General features: G+C 37.6%; 1 long non-coding RNA gene across 1 annotated transcript; it reads right to left on the reverse strand.

The window, feature by feature from the left end:
- Positions 1-935: 935 nt before the first annotated feature.
- LOC122290428 lies at positions 936-2,664 on the reverse strand. The gene is made up of 2 exons (XR_006236387.1): positions 2,509-2,664; positions 936-1,179 (listed from the first exon to the last, which is right to left on the reverse strand). It is a non-coding gene; the product is annotated as an uncharacterized LOC122290428 (long non-coding RNA).
- Positions 2,665-19,351: the final 16,687 nt, after the last annotated feature.

A 19,351-nucleotide genomic window follows, 5' to 3' on the forward strand; every position in this document is an offset into this window, starting at 1 on the left:
GCCTAGTTTGTTGTTTTCCCCAAATTTCGAAGTTAATGCGCTCTTCTATCGCAGCCTACAGTAGATACCTTGGACAGTCCTTTCACGGGAATGCTAACACAAATCACTTTCACCCCTCTCTTGGACTATCTAAATCTATTGGCTAACAAGAGAACATAAGACTAGAACTACTCCATTAATTCAAAATTCCATTACCTTTGTTTTCTTTTTATATATTTTTTACTCTTCAGTACTCAAATTTGAATATTTTGAAGTGGCTGGAGGGATCTCAAATCCGCACCTTTTGTACCTTAGATTCTGACGATCGAGACTATTTGCCTAAAATAACTAGTTTGTTCAGAGGTACTTCCTAGCGTATGGCTTTATTTTTTATTTATGGCTTAAATAAGTATATATATATATATATATTCTCTGAGTTAAAAAAAGAAAGAAAAAAAAAAGTACCATATATATATATAAAAATATATAGGATGCTTCTAGCTAGGGGTGTTCAACCGGATTTCGGACCGGGTATCCGGGTATACCCAGTCCGGAACCCGGGTTGCAAATTCGGACCGGGTTTCGGAACGGGTATCCGGGTATACCCAGTCCGGAACCCGGGTTGCAAATCCGGACCGGGTTTCGGACCGGATATATCCGGGTTATGACCCGGTCCGAAACCCGGATTAATCTGGATTTCTACAAACCGGAAATTCGGGTTCCGTATACAACCCGGATTTTTTTTTTTTTAAATTGAAGTCGTTCTATTATTAATTTTTTTATGTTGAAAAAATGTTTATAAAAAATCCAATATTTTATTGATTTTTTAAGAAATAATGTTGAAATGCAAAATTTTTTTATTATATAAAAACTTATATTTTTTTATATCATTGTCCATAGTGATAAAAATATCAACTAATTAACACATACCTAACACTATAAACAACTAATTAACCTAAAAGAAGAAAAAAAAATTCACTACATATTATATTGTTTGAACTGATTTGTTTAGAACATTACAAACCACATACATTACTTTAATTAAACTCCAATACACAACAACAAATATGAACTAATTTGGTAAGAACATTCTTGCAACCTCTACACCCAAAGGACTATAAAAATTGACATTGTTATTTAAAAGTCCAATAATAGTACAAGAAGGATGTAGTCTCAAAATGTTGAAAGGAACCTTAAAACCTGCAAAAGAACACACCTAAAAACAATTAGAACACAAGTTTAAAGCTTTTTTAGGATATACACACAACTTCCTAATTGAGAGAGAGAGAGAGAGAGAGAGAGAGAGAGAGAGAGAGAGAGAGAGAGAGAGAGAGAGAGAGAGAGAGAGAGAGAGAGAGAGAGAGAGAGAGAGAGAGAGAGAGAGAGAGAGAGAGTCCATAAATACACACAACTTCCTATTTTTTTACTAATCTACTCTGTCTAGCTCTGAAATTGATTTCACCTCTCTCTACATATATTTTCTATTTTTTCAACGACTCCAAAAAGATCTTAGGGTATAAGAGTTGGCCTAGCAATATAATATAGGCTGAAGTAAAGGTTAACACAAACAAACACAGGTTGACAAAGCAGCCCTGGGTACAAATAGGGATTTTTTTTTTTTTTTTATAGGTAAGGTGATTTCCATTTAAGAAGAATGATCTAAGCCTTCTACTTGGGGTCCTCTTCCCAAGTAGAGAGGACCCAGCCGGCATGACAATGCCACTAACCATATGGTTAATCTGCTGCATGCAGTTCAAGTTATGGCAAAGTTTGCCAAAGGACTTATATTATGAAATACGGTCACCAACAAAATAGCATTAAGAACTTGCATCTCCAAGCAACCTATGAACTCAAAAATACGTTATTAGAGCTCCATATTTAAAGTCAGACATCGCCACAGTTAAAACATAGAAAATGAAAAAATAAAACAATGTTTTAAGGCTTTTTCCTTTTATAACCCAGAAATGATTTCAGAGCCACATGTTAAAGCAGCCATAGACTAATTGCCACACTGTAAGCAAACATTATCTAAATAATTTAGACATAACAATGAAATAATATTAAACACAACATGGAGATGAGGGATTTGGAATTTTGGACACACCAAACCCACAAAAATACAGGCCATATTTCATTCCTTGCAATCGCAACAGACACTTCCTTAGGACCACTTGCATACTAGGGGCATGGCCTGTTTTAGTCAGTGCTTTAATTCATTCCTTGCAATCGTAACTGACTAAAACAGGCCATCCGAAAAAAACATATCTTATCAGGTACTAACCCATTAGGGTACCCAGATCTACCCAAATATTAAAGCAAGAAAGATCCCAAATTTTCACCGAATCACAAAGAAGAGAACTAGTTCGATCTACCCAAATTTTAATCTCAAAGCACCCAAATTTTGTTTACAGAGATAGAGTGTGCATTTTATCAGCAAGATTTGGACTGTATTGGCAAAATTAAAATGATAAAGTAAGGCCAAAAATAGAGAAAAGTGAAGAGAAACTTACAGCCTACAAGAGAACGAACCAAAAACACAATATGGAGACTGGTTTCACGTGAGAGAGGTCTGAGCAGAGAGGACTATGCAGAGCGGACTGGTTTCGCGCGAGAATGGTTTCGCGTGAGAGAGGTCTGTGCAAAGAGGACTGGTTCACGTGAGAGAGAGAGAGAGAGAGAGAGAGAGAGAGAGAGAGGAGAACGGCGGAAACAGAAAACCTAGATGCTGAATCACTGTAAAACATAATGTGTATATATATAAATCCGGGTATCGGATTTTCAATCCGAAACCCGGATTTTAATACTGAATCCGGACTGTATAGGTCCGGATTATGTAATCTGGGATCCGGGCCGAAACCCGTAACCGAAATCCGGTTTCTCCGGGTTCCGGCCCGTATGAACAGTCCTACTTCTAGCGGGCTGCCTAGCACTTACCGCTAAGTGTGTCGCTAGCACAAATGCGAGGATTTTTTTTCTAATATCATTTTTTATAAATGTTTTATGACATTCTTAACCATTAAAAAAATATATAACTTTTGATAATAATCAATTCTTTAATCATTAAATAAAATAAAAAAATAAAAAAATTCAAGCAGTAACTTTAAACTATAAAATTGAAGGGGTCAAATAGCATTTTTCAAATATATATACTGTATACCGTGCATTTTAAATGCATTGAGTAATAGCTAGCTAGCTATTTTAAAAACGAGTGAGAAGAAGAAAAGGCCAAGTTTACAGAGTTGTTTATGTTGACTTTTGTGACTTTTGTAATCCCACACCGGTGGGAAATAAGAAAGAAGCAGAGTTTTGAGGTTATAAATAAGAGGCTTAGCCTCTTAGTTTAAGTGCACCAGTTGAAAGCTTATCTAGTAACTTTTGACTTTAGTTAAATTCCTCTATTAACCTTTTGTAAAAGGGGAAGATGTGTAAAGTTAAAGTTTTACTAGTGGGGTAGCTTTGTAGGTGTGGTGAGGAGAAAAATTGTGTGATTGTAACAATTTTTCACATAGTGAATTTTCTTCTCTGGGTCTGGTGGTTTTTCTCCTGTTTTGGAGTTTCCACGTAAATTTCTTGTGTTGTTATTATTTCTCTATTTTTCTTGTTATTCCTGCAAAGGGTAGATCCTAGGGGGCTGAATTTGGAAGGTCCAAATTCCCAACAATTGGTATCAGAGCCACTAGGCTCTTTTTGTGGAGTGGAGCTTTGGTGTGGTAGTGTGGATACGTACAGTCTAAGGAGGTTCTGTCTAGGAGATTGGAAATTTTAAGTGTGTCCATTGTGACCCTCCAATCTTTCCTGGGAACTGAATTAGTGAGGTACTATTCATTTCTACAGTAAATTCATCAAAGCAATGTCAGGAAGTAGGCCTTCAAATCTTGTCAAATTTGAGGTGGAGAAATTTAATGGGAGAATCAATTTTGGCTTGTGGCAAGTACAAGTCAAGGATGTCTTGATTCAATCAGGATTACACAAGGCATTGAAGGGCAGACCAACACATGAAGTCAGCATTGGTACTAGTGTGACTGGTGAAAGTAGCAGATCTAAAATGAGCGACGAAGATTGGGAGGATCTGGATTTGAGAACAGCAAGTGCGATATGTCTGTGCCTGGCCAAAAATGTTCTTGCAAATGTGCATGGAATATCTACGGCAAAGGAACTCTGGGAAAAACTTGAAGAGTTGTATTAGACGAAAGGCGTCTCAAATCGTGTGTACCTGAAGGAGCAGTTTCATACACTGCGGATGAATGAAGGTACAACTATTTCAGATCATTTAAGTGTTCTCAATGGCATTGTCGCTGAGCTAGAAGCTATTGGAGTTAAAATTGATGATGAGGATCAAGCCTTGAGACTCATCTGGTCTCTTCCACCTTCCTATGAGCACATGAAACCTATTTTGATACATGGGAAGGAGAAAATTATTTTTTCAGAGGTTACCAGTAAAATCTTTTCTGAAGAGAGAAGACTAAGTAGTGGAAGTAATGTTCCACTTGAGAACTTAGCGATGGTAGCAGCTGGAAATGGGAAGATGAAGAACTCCATCAAGAAGAAAGTAGTCTGCTGGGAGTGTGGACAATCTGGGCACGTCAAGAAAAATCGTCCAAGAGCTGGAGCAGGTTCGGCAAGTGGCTCCAAGTCAGTAAATGGAGATACTGATATTGATGCTAATATTGTGTCTCTCTCCATGGAAGATTTTGATCTTTAAAAGGAGACATGTACATCCTCATGGCATGCCGCTAATTTCCAAAGTTGCCATGATAGAGGATGTGTTAATATTAGCGGGTCCACAAGTTTGCACACAGGCATTGGTTTGGCATTGATGCAGGGTGTGTGGTGGAAATTCATGTCGATGGCTAATGAACTTCCAGGAGAGCCAAACATGGAAGTTACACCATAATTTTCAGCAAGGTTGTTTTTTGACATGGGCCGAAGTGAAATGCTTGGAATTGGTTTATTCTGAGTGGGTATGCTTTTATGGTGAAGCATGATAGCGGAAGCTATGAAGATCTTCATTGAGGTGAAGTTTGACTGTGGGACCAGTCAAAGTCACAAGGTGGAGATTGTTGACTTTTGTGACTTTTGTAATCCCACACCGGTGGGAAATAAGAAAGAAGCAGAGTTTTAAGGTTATAAATAAGAGGCTTAGCCTCTTAGTTTAAGTGCACCAGTTGAAAGCTTATCTAGTAACTTTTGACTTTAGTTAAATTCCTCTATTAACCTTTTGTAAAAGGGGAAGATGTGTAAAGTTAAAGTTTTACTAGTGGGGTAGCTTTGTAGGTGTGGTGAGGAGAAAAATTGTGTGATTGTAACAATTTTTCACATAGTGAATTTTCTTCTCTGGGTCTGGTGGTTTTTCTCCTGTTTTGGAGTTTCCACGTAAATTTCTTGTGTTGTTATTATTTCTCTATTTTTCTTGTTATTCTTGCAAAGGGTAGATCCTAGGGGGCTGAATTTGGAAGGTCCAAATTCCCAACAGTTTAAAACCTACCTCTTAATTACAATAATTTTCTGAATCTAGATCTTCCAATTTTTGTTCCTTTATATCGGAAAGGGTTTTGCTATTTATTCTCGTGTTTTTGCTCCTTCAAAATTAATACCATTAATAGTGCAAATTGTAACATTTTTTCATATATTTTTTCAAATAATTTTTAAACATCCTTAACCTGCAATAAGAGAAAAAACAAAAAATTCACAGCTTCACTAACATTCACTAGTTCTTTAACTATTAAGAAAAAAAATTAAAATACTCAAGCGGTAATTTTGAGGAGACAAAAATATGGGATTAAGTATCATTTTCCTATCAGAATTCTCATTAATATGTGCGAGGAACACAAATTTAACATTAAAACTTAAAATTATAGATGCACGAAATTTGTTTTCCAGACAAATTATTCTTATCAAGAAGAGTAAGATGGTGAAATTCAGGAAGGATGCATAGGAGAGAGTTGTACAATCAAACTAAGGCAGAGATACTTCAGTTCTTCTCGCTAATTTCATGGTACTTGTCCTTGATCCACTGAAGGCCCAAGGAAGTACTTTCCTTGACCTTCTTCATGCCATTTGAAGCCATGACCTTGACTTTTCCAAGTCCTTCTCCGAACTTGTTTTTGTCATCGGCAGTTGTTGAATCGATACTACTCTTCTCGGCAGTGGCAGCGGTGACCGAAGGAGCCGGGTCTGGGTTGCTGCCTTTCCACTGGTCATCCCACGAATCATGATACGAGGAGGGTTTTCTTTCCATTGCAGCAAAACCCTAGCTCTTCCTTTTTTCACCTACAAAATATGTGAATGTTTGTGTGAATGGGAGAAGTGGAATGAGATGTGAGCATGATCTACCTAAATGTTTTATAGTGGGTATAAAGTACTTGAAAGGAAATTACTTTGCTGGGATTGAGCAACTACTTTGTAATTTGGAGGAAACTATGGATGCATTTTCCTTTATTGTTATTATAAATATTATTATTTTGTCTCGAGATCACATCAAGATTATTTGCCCCATTTTGATACAGAAATGGTTTCATCTCATCTCATTATTACAACTTTTTCAAATTTCCATACAAAATATAAATAATTCAATTTTTTCAAATATAAAAACAATAATAATATTAAAAAATAATATTCTAACAATATTTTATTCAATTTTAAACTTTCACATAAAATCATCTCATCTCATCTCATCTCATTATTCAATTTCTTAATGTTATTTAGCATAGCAACATCATTATAATTAAATGATCAGATCATGTTCACATTAGTTTCCGCTTGGACACAAGAACAGTTTCCTCTCAACTCATGATCTAATCTCAACTTACTATCCAAATGGCACCTTAATCTTAGTTAGACTTTAGTTTTCAATTTTTTATTTTATAATTGATCTATTCAATCTATTTTTGAAAACTTATAATATAATTAAATAATACAAAGATCATTAAAAAAAATCAAAACATTAATAATGATATGCTATGAAAATCAACTTAATCAACAAAAAATTGTTCTAAAATTTTCAATTATTCCCACTATGGATGAAGCTTCTTGGCTGCTGCTACGCATGTAGCTTGTTGGACGGACGATCCACATGCCTCCGATCCCACAATTAGTCAAGTCTCAATTATTAATTACTTGATTTTAAGGCTGATCATCCGCGTGGTTCTGTTCGCCAAAGTTTCCGCTCGTAAGCCAATCAAATGACTCAACTCAAAGCAAAATCATATTACGGGTCACCTTCGGAGGAAGTGTATGTAAAATCTCTATAGGGGCTTCTTCAATCTAGACCCTTTCTATAAGAAAATTAAAAGCTAATTTAGCAAGCAAGTTAACTACATTATTAGCCCCCGTGTACAAATTTAACTTTCTAGTTCTCTCTGGTAATCTATCTGTAGAAGATCAAGTGATTTCAAATGAAATCACTGCTGAAGATCAGGAGCATGATCTTGCTGAAACTAAGGCAGATTGATCCTGCTATAACAGATTTGCTGCAATCCATTAATACTGAAATTCAAGCTGAAAGCCAGGAATGAGGAAGATATGATTTTGAGGCCTTGATATTGTATAGCTGTACATAGTTTAAATTACAAATTTAAACGTTGATGATATTTAGCAAATCAGTTGCAGATGCTTTTATATATATTGCATGTATACCGCAAGTTATAAACTGTGTGAAAATAAAGAGAATTCTTCCAAACACCTTTATCTTCTATTTCTTTACATGGTATCAGATTAGCTGTAAAAGACCAACGTCTAAGCCATGTCTTCCTCATCTCCAGTTTCTTCTATTACTACCAATACCTAAAACTCCCAATCTCCCTCTGTTATCACCGTGTCAAATTTGGTGACTGTCAAATTAAGCCATGAGAATTACATCCTTTGGAAGGCACAAATGGTGCCTTACTTTCGTGGCCAAGACCTGTTTGGATATCTTGATGGTATCATCCCTAAACATCCCAAAACCATCTCTATCTTTCAACCAGAAAGCAATGTTATCTCTCAAATACCAAACCCTGCCTACTCTCATTGGATGCGCCAAGATAACATTATTCTTAGTACACTAATGTCTTCCCTCACTGAATGGCTTCTTCCTCAAGTAGTGAATCACACTACTTTATCTATTGTATGGTGTGCATTTGATGAAACTTTCTCCTCACGATCTCATGCAAGAATTGTTCAAATTCGCACTCAATTGGCTACGGCAACAAAAGTTAGCAAGTCTACCATTGAATACTTTCTTTTTATTAAGAAACTCACTGATGAATTAGTTGTTGCAGGACAACCAATGAGTTGTGAAGATGTTATCACCCATGTACTCGTAGGATTAGGCCATGAATATGATAGTTTCATTGCCTCAATCTCATCTCGCATTGACACAGTCACCATTGAAGAAATTTATTCTCTTTTGCTCACAATGGGGGCTCATCTCTCCTAGCATCAACTCACATCTCCAGTGCCACCAACCTCTGTCAACGTTGCACAAAGAAAATATCAACAACATGCCAGAGGAAGAGGTGGTCCTTGAGGAAGGGGGCGTGGAAATCGTGGTGGCTACAACAACAATTCCCGCAATAATGATCAAAACTCATTAATATTTCGGGTTTGTAATAAACCCAGCCATTTGGCTTGCAAATGCTATGACCGTTTTGATCTTCCTTATCGGGATTCAAAACTAGAAAATAAGCAAGCAATGGTTGCTACCCTGGCTGGAAATTGGGAAACCGAATGGCATGCCGATATTGGTGCAACACGCCATGTGTCTAATGATCTCAACAATATGAATCTTCAGACTGATGATTATCAGGGTACTGATCATGTTCAAGTAGGAAATGGGCAAGGTTTGTGAATCTCTAAAACTAGTTCTTCTAAACTTACGACTGCCAACTCTAACTTTGTTCTTAATCAAATTCTTCTTGTTCCCCAAATTTAGAAAAACTTGTTATCCATTCAAAATTTTGCATTGATAACAATGTTTATTTTGAATTTCATGATAATTTCTTTCTTGTGAAGGATTACGCGGGGAAGGTCTGTCATCAAGGCCAACTCAATAATGAACTCTATCAGTTTACCTCTCCATCTTGTTGTCCACAGCCCTCTCAACAGTTCGCATATCCCTTCGTGAATGGCATCGTCATCTTGGACATGCATCCACACCGGTTGTCAACAGAGTTCTCTCATCCATCCATTTTCAAGTAGAAAACCATAAACAACACAATGTGTGCTCTGAATGTCAGTTGGCCAAAAGTCATGACTTGCCATTTCAGTACTCAAATAATGTTTCTTCTTCTCCTTTAGATTTAATTTTCACTGATGTATGGGGCCCAACATTCGTGGTCTCTACTACTGGTGCAAAATATTATATCAATTTCCTTGATGATTTCTCTAAATTTATTTGGTTGTTTCCAATAAAACTCAAGTCTAATGTTGAATCCATATTCCCTTAGTTTCAAGCCTATGTTGAAAAATACTTTGATCTATCCAGTTAGATTGAGGAGGTGAGTTTCGACATTTAAACAACTATTTTAAGCAAACTGGAATCAATCACAGACTTGTTTGTCCATATACTCATCAACAGAATGGTACAATTGAGAGAAAATATCGACAAATAGTTGAAGTCGGTTTAAGCATGCTTGCTCACTTTAACTTACCTCTACTTTATTGGGAAGAAGCTTTTCAAACAGCCACATTCATCATTAACAGACTCCCAACACCCGTATTGAAGCAAAAGTCTTCATATGAAGTTCTATATAATCATATGCCTGACTTTTCCTTTTTGCTTATTTTTGGTTGTGCTTGTTGGCCTAACCTACGATCTTCCAATCCAAACAAACTCAACCTCCGCCCCAAAACATGCATCTTCATTGGCTATAGTCTTTGTCATCATGATACAAGTGCCTTGATCTTTCCACTGGCAAAACTTACGTCTCAAGACATGTCATTTTTTATGAAAACTTCTTCCCCTACATCAAAACACATACTCCTCTTGCATCTAATCCGCAATATATCTGTCTTCCTTCCAACATATGTGTCTCACCTCCAACCAGTTTTATAGAGTTGCAATCTAACCATGTTTCTACTAGAACTGTTGCATCTTGTTTATCTCCCTCTGTAGGTTCAGATAATGATATCAACGGTCTCGCTAGTACTAATCAACCCCAAGTATTAGAATTCCCTTCGGCTTTGCCTGTAAATGATACAAATTCAACTCATGTGTCAAACACTCATTCAATGACAACAAGGTCCAAGAATAATATTCACAAGCCTCGCAAGCAATCTAATGATTATGTTAGGCATCCCCTACCTCATGCATTGCTGGCCGAAAGCTCTCCCACTAACAAGGAGCCTAGCTGTTTTACTGAAGCTTCAAAATCAACTCCGTGGTGTGAGGCTATGAACAAAGAATTTAATGCATTGCTTCAAAGTGGTACTTTGTCTCTAGTTCCACACTCACCAGATAAAAATCTTGTGGGCTGCTGTTGGGTTTATCGAATCAAAAGGAAAGCTGATGGGACTATAGAGTGTCACAAAACTCGATTAGTTGCCAAAGGCTTCCATCAACAAGAGGGAGTTGATTTTTTTGAAACATTTAGCCCCATTATTAAGCATGCTACAATTAGATTGATCCTTTTAGTTTCAGTCACTCATGATTGGCCTATTCAACAAATTGATGTGCAAAATGCATTCTTGCATGATGATTTACATAAAGACGTGTTTATGACACAACCACAAGGTTACGCTCATCCTCAATTTCCAAATTATGTTTTTAAGTTGCACAAGTCTTTATGGTTTGCGGCAAGCTCCACAAGCTTGGTTTTCAAAGCTATCTAACAAGCTTAGGTTTTCAAAGCTATCTAACAAGCTTAAGTCACTCAATTTTCATGAAAACAAAGCTGACACTTCATTGTTTGTTCTCCAATCCAAAACAACAACTATTTATGTTTTAATCTATGTGGATGACATTTTAATTATTGGATCAAATTCGGCTCTTATCGACAATGTCATTCATAGCCTCAAGAAAGACTCTGCTTTCAAAGAATTGTGACCTCTTAACTTTTTTCATGGTGTAGAAGCACTCAGATGCAGTGATGGAATTTATCTTACACAGAGAAAATACATTGTCAACTTGCTCAAGAAAAGCAACATGACTCAAGCTAAACCTTGTAGCAGCCCTATGGCTTCAACCTACCATCTCACTTTCACATTTGGCCAACCTTGTGCTAATGCCAATCTATATCGAAGTATTGTTGGAAGCATGCAATACCTTGCATTCACAAGACCTGATTTGACCTTTGCAGTTCATAAAGTCAGCAATTTCATGCATAATCCTCTTGAAACACACTATCAAGCTGCGAAGCGAATTTTTCGCTATCTTAAATTTTTGGTTTCAACAGGACTACTCATCTCCAAAGCTACAAATTTTGAATTTTGAGCTTTTAAAAACTTGGATTGGGTAGCCGATAGAGATGATAGACAGTCTATAAAGGCTTATTGCATCTATCAGGTTCCAACTTGATCTTCTGAAGCTGTAAAGCAACCAACAGTTGCTCGAAGTAGCACAGAAGCTGAGTACAAGGCTCTGGTCAACACTGTAGCTGAGCTAATCTAGCTAAAGTCCCCCATCTCTAAACTTGGCATCTCTGTCAAGCAGCCATCTGTTCTCTAGTGTGACAATATCGATGCCACCTATCTAGCATCGAATCCAGTGTCTGATGTGAGAACAAATACATTAAGATTGATTTTCACTTCGTTCGGGATCAGGTCTACTGTAAGGAACTCAAAGTTCAATTCATCTCAAATCGAGACCAGTTAACTAATGCACTAACCAAACCATTGCCACCAAAGCAATTTCAAACTGTCAGAACCAATCTGAATGTTCATGATCTACCCTTCCGATTGAGAGGGCATGTAGAAGATCAAGTGATTTAAAATGAAATCACTACTGAAGATCATAAACATGATTTTGCTGAAACTCAAGCAGATTGATCTTGCTATAACAAATTTGTTGCAATCCATTAATATCGAAATTCTAGCTGAAAACCAGGAATGAGGAAGATACGATTTTGAGGCCTTGATATTGTAGAGCCGTACATAGTTTAAATTACAAATTTAAATGTTGCTGATATTTAGCAAATCAGTTGTAGATGCTCTTATATATATACTGCATGTATACCACAAGTAAACTGTCTGAAAATGAGAGAGTTCTTTCAAACACCTTTATCTTCTGTTTCTTTACACTATCCAACCCCTCACCTCTTCCACCACATTCCCATAATATGTAGATAGACCATCCTTACCGTTAACAACTTTAACTATCACTTGTAAATCCCTTTCTAATACAGCATTTGAGAAACTGAGCTTATCACAAAGCAACATAGCTCTTCTCAGTGCCTGAGCTTCCCCTACTATAGGATCTTGTGAGCAATCCACCATAGTGCACAAAGAGGCCATAATGTCCCCTTCCTCATCCTTTATAACCAATCTTCTTCATAGTAGCACTAAAAGATGCGTCCCAATTTGCCTTTACCCATAAAGAATCAGGTTTTGTCCATTTTCCTTCCCTACTACAATTGGTACTAGACCTCTACAAACACTTTCTTTGCTCTTGTACAACAACATACTTTCTATACCCTTCCACACCAGATCTCATCACTCCCTTAGGTTCAAGGGAACTTATCCTAAAAAATACAATTGTTCCTCATGAGCCATAGCCTTCTCATAATATAGGCAACCAGCTCAACCTCTTCTTCTTCAAACTTATTGCAATTTTCCTCCATAGCTCCAGGAAGTAGGTTTCATAGCTACGCCATTTTTGTACAGGGCACAATCCTCATACCATACATTAGAAGTAGTTGGACATACCCATAGCACATGCATAATTGATTCAAGTTTCATGCTGCACATGGGACACTAATTGGATCTAACCACCTATTTTTTCCACAGACTTTCTCGAGTTGGTAGCATATCAAGACAAGCTTTCCATATGAACTACTTGACATATGGCTGCACATTGAGGACCCATATACTCTTTCAGAAATTACCATCCCTTTCCCCTTTAGATGTCTCCCCCCTCTTCCTTTTGCCTCTCAAATACTACAGGTGGTAGGCATTTTTCACAGAAAATCTACCATCAATAGAAAAGCCTCACACCCTCTTATCAGTTGGAAAGATACTACAAATGGGATACATCTTATCAACTCCACCTCTTCAACTAAAAACATTTCATTCAATAAATCCTGGCTCCAAGCCCTTTCCTCTTCATTGATTAGATTACACACTTTGGAATCCCTACTCATTAGGTGAGCAGGAAATGAAATACTAGGATAAGTCATACAGGGCAACCACTGTCCCCCCATATATTCACCCTTCTACCATCCCACACTCTCTAAGCAACCCCTTCTTTGACTAAGTCCAAGGCAGACCATAGACTTTGCCACACATAAAAAGGCCTCCTACCCAGTTTTGCCTATAACAGGTCTCCATTCTTGAAGCACTTATGCCTTATCATAATAGCAACTAAGGAAGAAGGATTGAGCAGGAATTCCCAACACTACTTTGCTAACGTAGTAGTGTTGAAGCATTCTAGGTCCCAAAATCCTAGCCCCCCACTTCTCTTACTTTGACTAATTTTTAGTCAACTCCTCTAGTGAATCTTGTTCTCATTTTTTTTATGGCCCTACCAGAACTTGGCCATTATGGAGTAATATTAGCACAAAGTCTTTAAGATAGTCGAAAAGCACTCATAGCAAAAGTGGGGATTGCCTGAGCCAAAGCCTTGAGGAGGACTTCTTTTCTAGCTTGGGACAGGAAGGTGATCTTCCAGTTGCTAATCTTGGCCCACACCCTTTCCTTTAGGGCCCTAAATGTATTAAATTTTGGACCTTCCAACCATAGCTAGTAATCCAATATATCTTTTATAGTTGCCACAAATAGATACACCAGCCACATTCTTACCGTTTAATCTGGTAGATAGGCTTGTATTGGAGCTAAAAAATATAGTAGTTTTATGAAGATTTAGAGGTTGTCCCTAAGCCTCTTCATAAGTTTTCAGCAGCCCATGTATACACTACTATTCTGCTAACTTGGCTATCCTAAAAATCAGACGATCATCTGTAAAAACCAGATGACCCTTACTCCCCCATGCCACATCAACACCTCTCAAAGATCCACAGGCCTCAGCACCATTAAGGAAGAAAGTCTCTCAGCATAGAGGATAAATAGGCAAGGAGAGATGGGATCTCCTTGCCTAAGACCCCTAGTTGGCTTGAACCACTTACCAGCTTCCTCATTAACAAGCACAAAATAAGACACAGAGGTTACACACTTCATGATCCAGCTAATCCATTTCTGTTTAAACCGCATTCTCCTTATTACCTCCTCCAAGTAGACCCGTTCAATTTTGTCGTAAGCTTTGAATATGTCTAGCTTTAGGGCCATGCTACCCACCCTACCTTTCAGCCTTGTTTTCATAGTATGGAGGGTCTCATAAGCAACATTCACATTGTCTGTGATAAGTCTCCAAGAGATGAAGGCACTCTGGTTATATGAAATAATGTAGGGCAGCACCTCCTTAAGCCTATTTGCAAGTACTTTCAAGACTAGCTTATATAGGACTTTACACAGTTGGATTAGTAACCTTAGGAATAATAGTAATATAGGTCCTATTACACAACTGTCCAGATCAATCGCACAATTAAGGAAATGCATAATAGCATTAGTAACATCCTGCCCAACAACATTCCAATAGGTCTTATAGAAGCATGCCTTATACCCATTAGGGTCAGGGAATTTTAGGGGAGCCATCTAACTCAATGCAAGATCCACCTCCTCCCTCAAAAATAATTTCGCAAGCTCATTATTCATTTAAGATCTCACACAAGATTTAAGGTCATTTAGAAAAACCTTAATGGCCTATGTTGATGGACTGATAGTGTTGAATAGGTTGTTGAAATACTCATGGAACACCTCTTCAATATCCGCATGATTCATCACCTTGTTGTCTCTTGAATCAAGTGACTCCAAAATCTTATTTTTCTTTCTTCTCTAGTTAGCACAAGAATAGAAAATTTTGGTATTTTTGTCATCCAAGTTGTACCAATTCTTTTTGGCTTTTTGCCTCCATTTCAAATCCTCTTGTTCAAGAATGAGCCCCACTTTAGGGTCTTAGACTGCAGCTGATTAATCACCTCCACATTATAACTACCTTCCATCTCCTACTCAAATTGAAGGTGGGTAAGATGTTGCATCAAAACCTGCTCAACTTTTACTCTTTGCTTTCTGCTTCAGCTTACTAACCCCATCTCACACCTCATTAGCTTCTCTTGAATACCTCTCAGATGCACTTCATCACAGCTTCTACTTCCCCTGACCCTCTCAATTATTAATATGCCTTCCTCATCCTAGGCCCAACTTGCCTCAAATCTAAATAATCTCTTCTTTAATCTTCTTCTTGAGGACGTAGCATCCTGATTCATCAACAAGACTTTATGAACTGATTGAGTTGCATTTACCACTTCAATGATTTTGTCTCAAAACAAATCTATCCACCCCCCATTGGCCACTACTCGATTTAGTCTTTCCTTTGTGAAGATACTATCCAAGTGCTTGTTGCTCCAAGTGAACTTACAACCAGTCCAACCCATATTAGAAAGACAATTAGACTGCAAAGCCTGTCTAACATCACCCATATAAGCTTCACCCCTCTATTTACCTCCCTCATTCTCAGCTTGAGATACCACTTCATTAAAATCCACCATTACGCACCAAGGCTTGTTATCAAGGTTTAACATAGACAACAATCTCCATGATTCCCTTCTCCTACTCACTTTAGGATGGCCATAGAAGCCAGAAAAGAGTTAGGAGGTCCTCCTTTCCACGCAACATAGACTACCACTAATATGATAAAAGGAGAAATTAAAAATTTCCAACTCCACTTCATTGCTCCATAGAAGAGCCAATCCATCACTCCTTCCTTTACAATCAACAAAAATAGTTTTCCATACCCAATTTTCTCTTTATGCTATCCATCTTTCTTGACAGCAATTTTGTTTCCATCAAAAAAATCACCATGGGCTTCTTTTCCTTCACTAAGAAAAGAAGGCTCTAAATTTTCTGAGTGTTCCAGCTCAAAAGTTTCATAATTCTCGGTGGGGCTGGCCAGCAACCTTTGCCATATCTGAAGTAGTCTCATGCTTAGCAGGTGCAACACCCTTTTTCCCTTTATTCATATAAGCTAATTTACCCTCCATAGATGTCTTCCTCCCATCTCTGGCCCTTCTTTTCCACCTCCTCGTGCCCATAGTATCATTGAGTAGCACACTGTCTTCTGTATCAATTTGCTTAGTTTGTGGTTCTATCTCAACAACAACAACAACAACCTCAAACAACTGTTCCTTATGCAAGATGGGCCTAACGTGCCTCTCACTTTCCCCCTAGTTAGGACTTTCATTAAGCACTTGTCACTCAATTTTTTTTTCCCTACCCCCACTTTCTGCTTCCCTTTCTTGGATTCCTCCACAGGTTGGTTAGCCTTTCTCTCCACCAATGCTCCCCCTAGACTAACAATTGGACAACTTCTTGATGTGGCATCCCATCTCTCCTTCTCACCACTCCCCCTTTCACTATCCCCCTCCTAATGAAAGCCAAAAGAACCACTTTTGAACTCTTCCCCTCTTCCTCTGGGACTGATATGAGCTCATAACCAACTCCCATATTGCATCTCTACCCCTTGACACCCACTAGCACTATGCTTAATTCTTCCACACCTAAAACATAGTTTAGGTAATTTTCCATAAGTCACAGGAACTTAGATAAGACAACCCCAAAGATTTGCAGTCCTTCCCCATAGCTTTCCTAAGGTCCAGGACCATACAGACCTTAGAAAACTACCCCAAGCAATACCATCACCTTTAGTCTCCACCTTCACTACAGTACCCAATGAATCCCAATCTCCCTAGTCATACAAGCAAGTGGCAAGTTATCCCAATCTCCCCAAAGATTTGCAGTCCTTCCCCATAGCTTTCCAAAGGTCCAGGACCATACAGACCTTAGAAAACTACCCCAAGCAATACCATCACCTTTAGTCTCCACCTTCACTACAGTACCCAATGAATCCCAATCTCCCTAGTCATACAAGCAAGTGGCAGGTTATGCAACCTGACCCAGAACATCTCATGATCGAACTCCATCATCTAAGGCGAGATTAGGCCCTCGAATGGCTTTAGTGCCAGGCGATGATCATGACCATCAAACAATCATGGTATGCCCTCTAAGAGCATTGGCAATGGTTTATGCATCTTCATATGCAAAATCACATCTTTTGAAGATTGATTTTGCATATGAAGAAAAATTTTCACATTGAATTATGCATTTTTTATCTAAATAATAATAAAATATTATTATTATAATAAAAAAAATTGAACCAAAAGCCAAGTTGCAAAAGGAGCAGACTTCAAATTTGATCTCTAGCTCCTCCATTATCTCATCAACCAACCATAGATTAACAAAGAAAATGACCCCAAACCCTAACAAAAACACAACAATCATTGTTCATGCTCCAAAACAAATTAACAGTTTCTGGGAGGGGAAGGGGGGGACCTGGAGGGGCTGATCTACTTGAAAGAGGAGATCGGAGGATTGGCGAGGCAGGAGGCTGAGCAGTGCAGAGAGAGCAGTGTTGGTGTGCTTTGGAGGGATTCTTCTTACAATCCCATGGCTGCCTCCATTTTTCTTTCTCTCTTTGTCCTTAAGATTTGCACAGCTACTAGAAGAAGAAGAGGATGATGAAATGAAAAAAAAAAAAAGAAAAAGAAAAAAGAGAGAGAGAAAATGGAATGGACCCTCTATCTTTAGCCTTGGTTTCTGAAACCATACAAAAAGTGATTTCTGGTATGGGTGTGTCGAAGAGAGAAGATGTGTTGAAGAGATCAGAGAGAAGAGTGAGCAACGAGAGAGCCGTTCGGATAGAGAGAGAAAAAACAATAAAAATAATGTTTGAAAAAGGAAAATGAGATTTTCAAAGATGAATAAGGGCTGTTCATAGTTATCTATAATTTTCCATATGCATAAACCAATGCAAACGATTTTAAAAGCAGTTTATTCAAATTTGAAGATAAAGGTGAAGATAAATAAGCTATTGCTAGTGCTAAGATCTTATGCTTATCACCCAAAATTTTGAACGAGACTACAAACAAATTTTGACTAAGTTCATGGAGGTCAAAAGATCCTTGCAGTCTCCATATCTTTGCTAGTGTGGACCTAATGATTTCCTTACTCACCTTTCTTTTCGATATCAGCTTACCTACCAAGCCTTTGTTTGCCTTAGCAGAAGCACTGAACAAATGCATTGCCTCAATTACAATTGCTTCATTCTCTTCCTTAGTAAGTGTCAAGAATTCCCAGCGCTCCTCTAAATCCTCTATTCCTCCCTCACAACTTCACCCAAAGGATCAAACCCCTTTGATGACACCCTTGAACCCACGCCAGAGCACCCCAACCATCCCTTTCAATGACATAGGTCACCAATGAAACCTTTAAAACAGTTATAACTAACTCACGCACACTCTCTCTCTCCTCCTTTTCCAAAGAGAAAAGAGGAGACTTCCTAGAATAATATTTCTTGATATTATGTAATAGCTTGCTTGCACTATGATCTTATCCATAGATACGTGGATGTTCTATAAAATTAACCTTAGGTTTTTGACAAATTAAATATTTAAGATGATGTATTTTTAATTTAAAAATAATTGATAATTATATTATTCTTAGTTTAATTGGATGAAAAATGATATACATACAACTATTTACACAATTTTATTTTAAATGGACATTTTTGTAAAATAACTTATAAAGTAATATCGTTTTACAGAAATGTCCTGTATATAAGATATAGTTGTATAAACTATAAATAATTATAAAAAGACTTATACGTGTATCATTACTCTTAATTTTAATCTTTCTTACGACCTATTCCATTATAATTTTATTTTATTTTTAAAAAATCCCTCTCTATAGAAGTAATTTTTACATCTATTACACATAATATTATATAAGACATTTAAATACACAAATCTTCTCTGCTTTGTAGTGACCACACAGAAGTGAAGTGGCACATTTCCTTTTCAGTGACGAAAGGGATTTATCTCAGGATTAGACTAGTGACTGCAGGAGAGGAAGATGGAGGAATTTGAGGAGATTTGGGAACGACTAAAGTTGAATGAAGTTGAGCATACGTCCATTGATCTCACCATAGGTGATATGGAAGAAATTAGTTGGAAAGGTGAACGGAGCTTGATGGGCAAAATTTGTTCAGATCGTGTGATGGGTAAGGAGGTGGTCTGAGCAATGGGCAAGGACGTGGTCCGAGCGACTATGGCAAGAATATGGAGAGTGGATA

This window comes from Carya illinoinensis, chromosome 12 (assembly GCF_018687715.1).
Source record: "Carya illinoinensis cultivar Pawnee chromosome 12, C.illinoinensisPawnee_v1, whole genome shotgun sequence".
In the NCBI taxonomy this organism is placed as follows: Eukaryota; Viridiplantae; Streptophyta; class Magnoliopsida; order Fagales; family Juglandaceae; genus Carya; species Carya illinoinensis.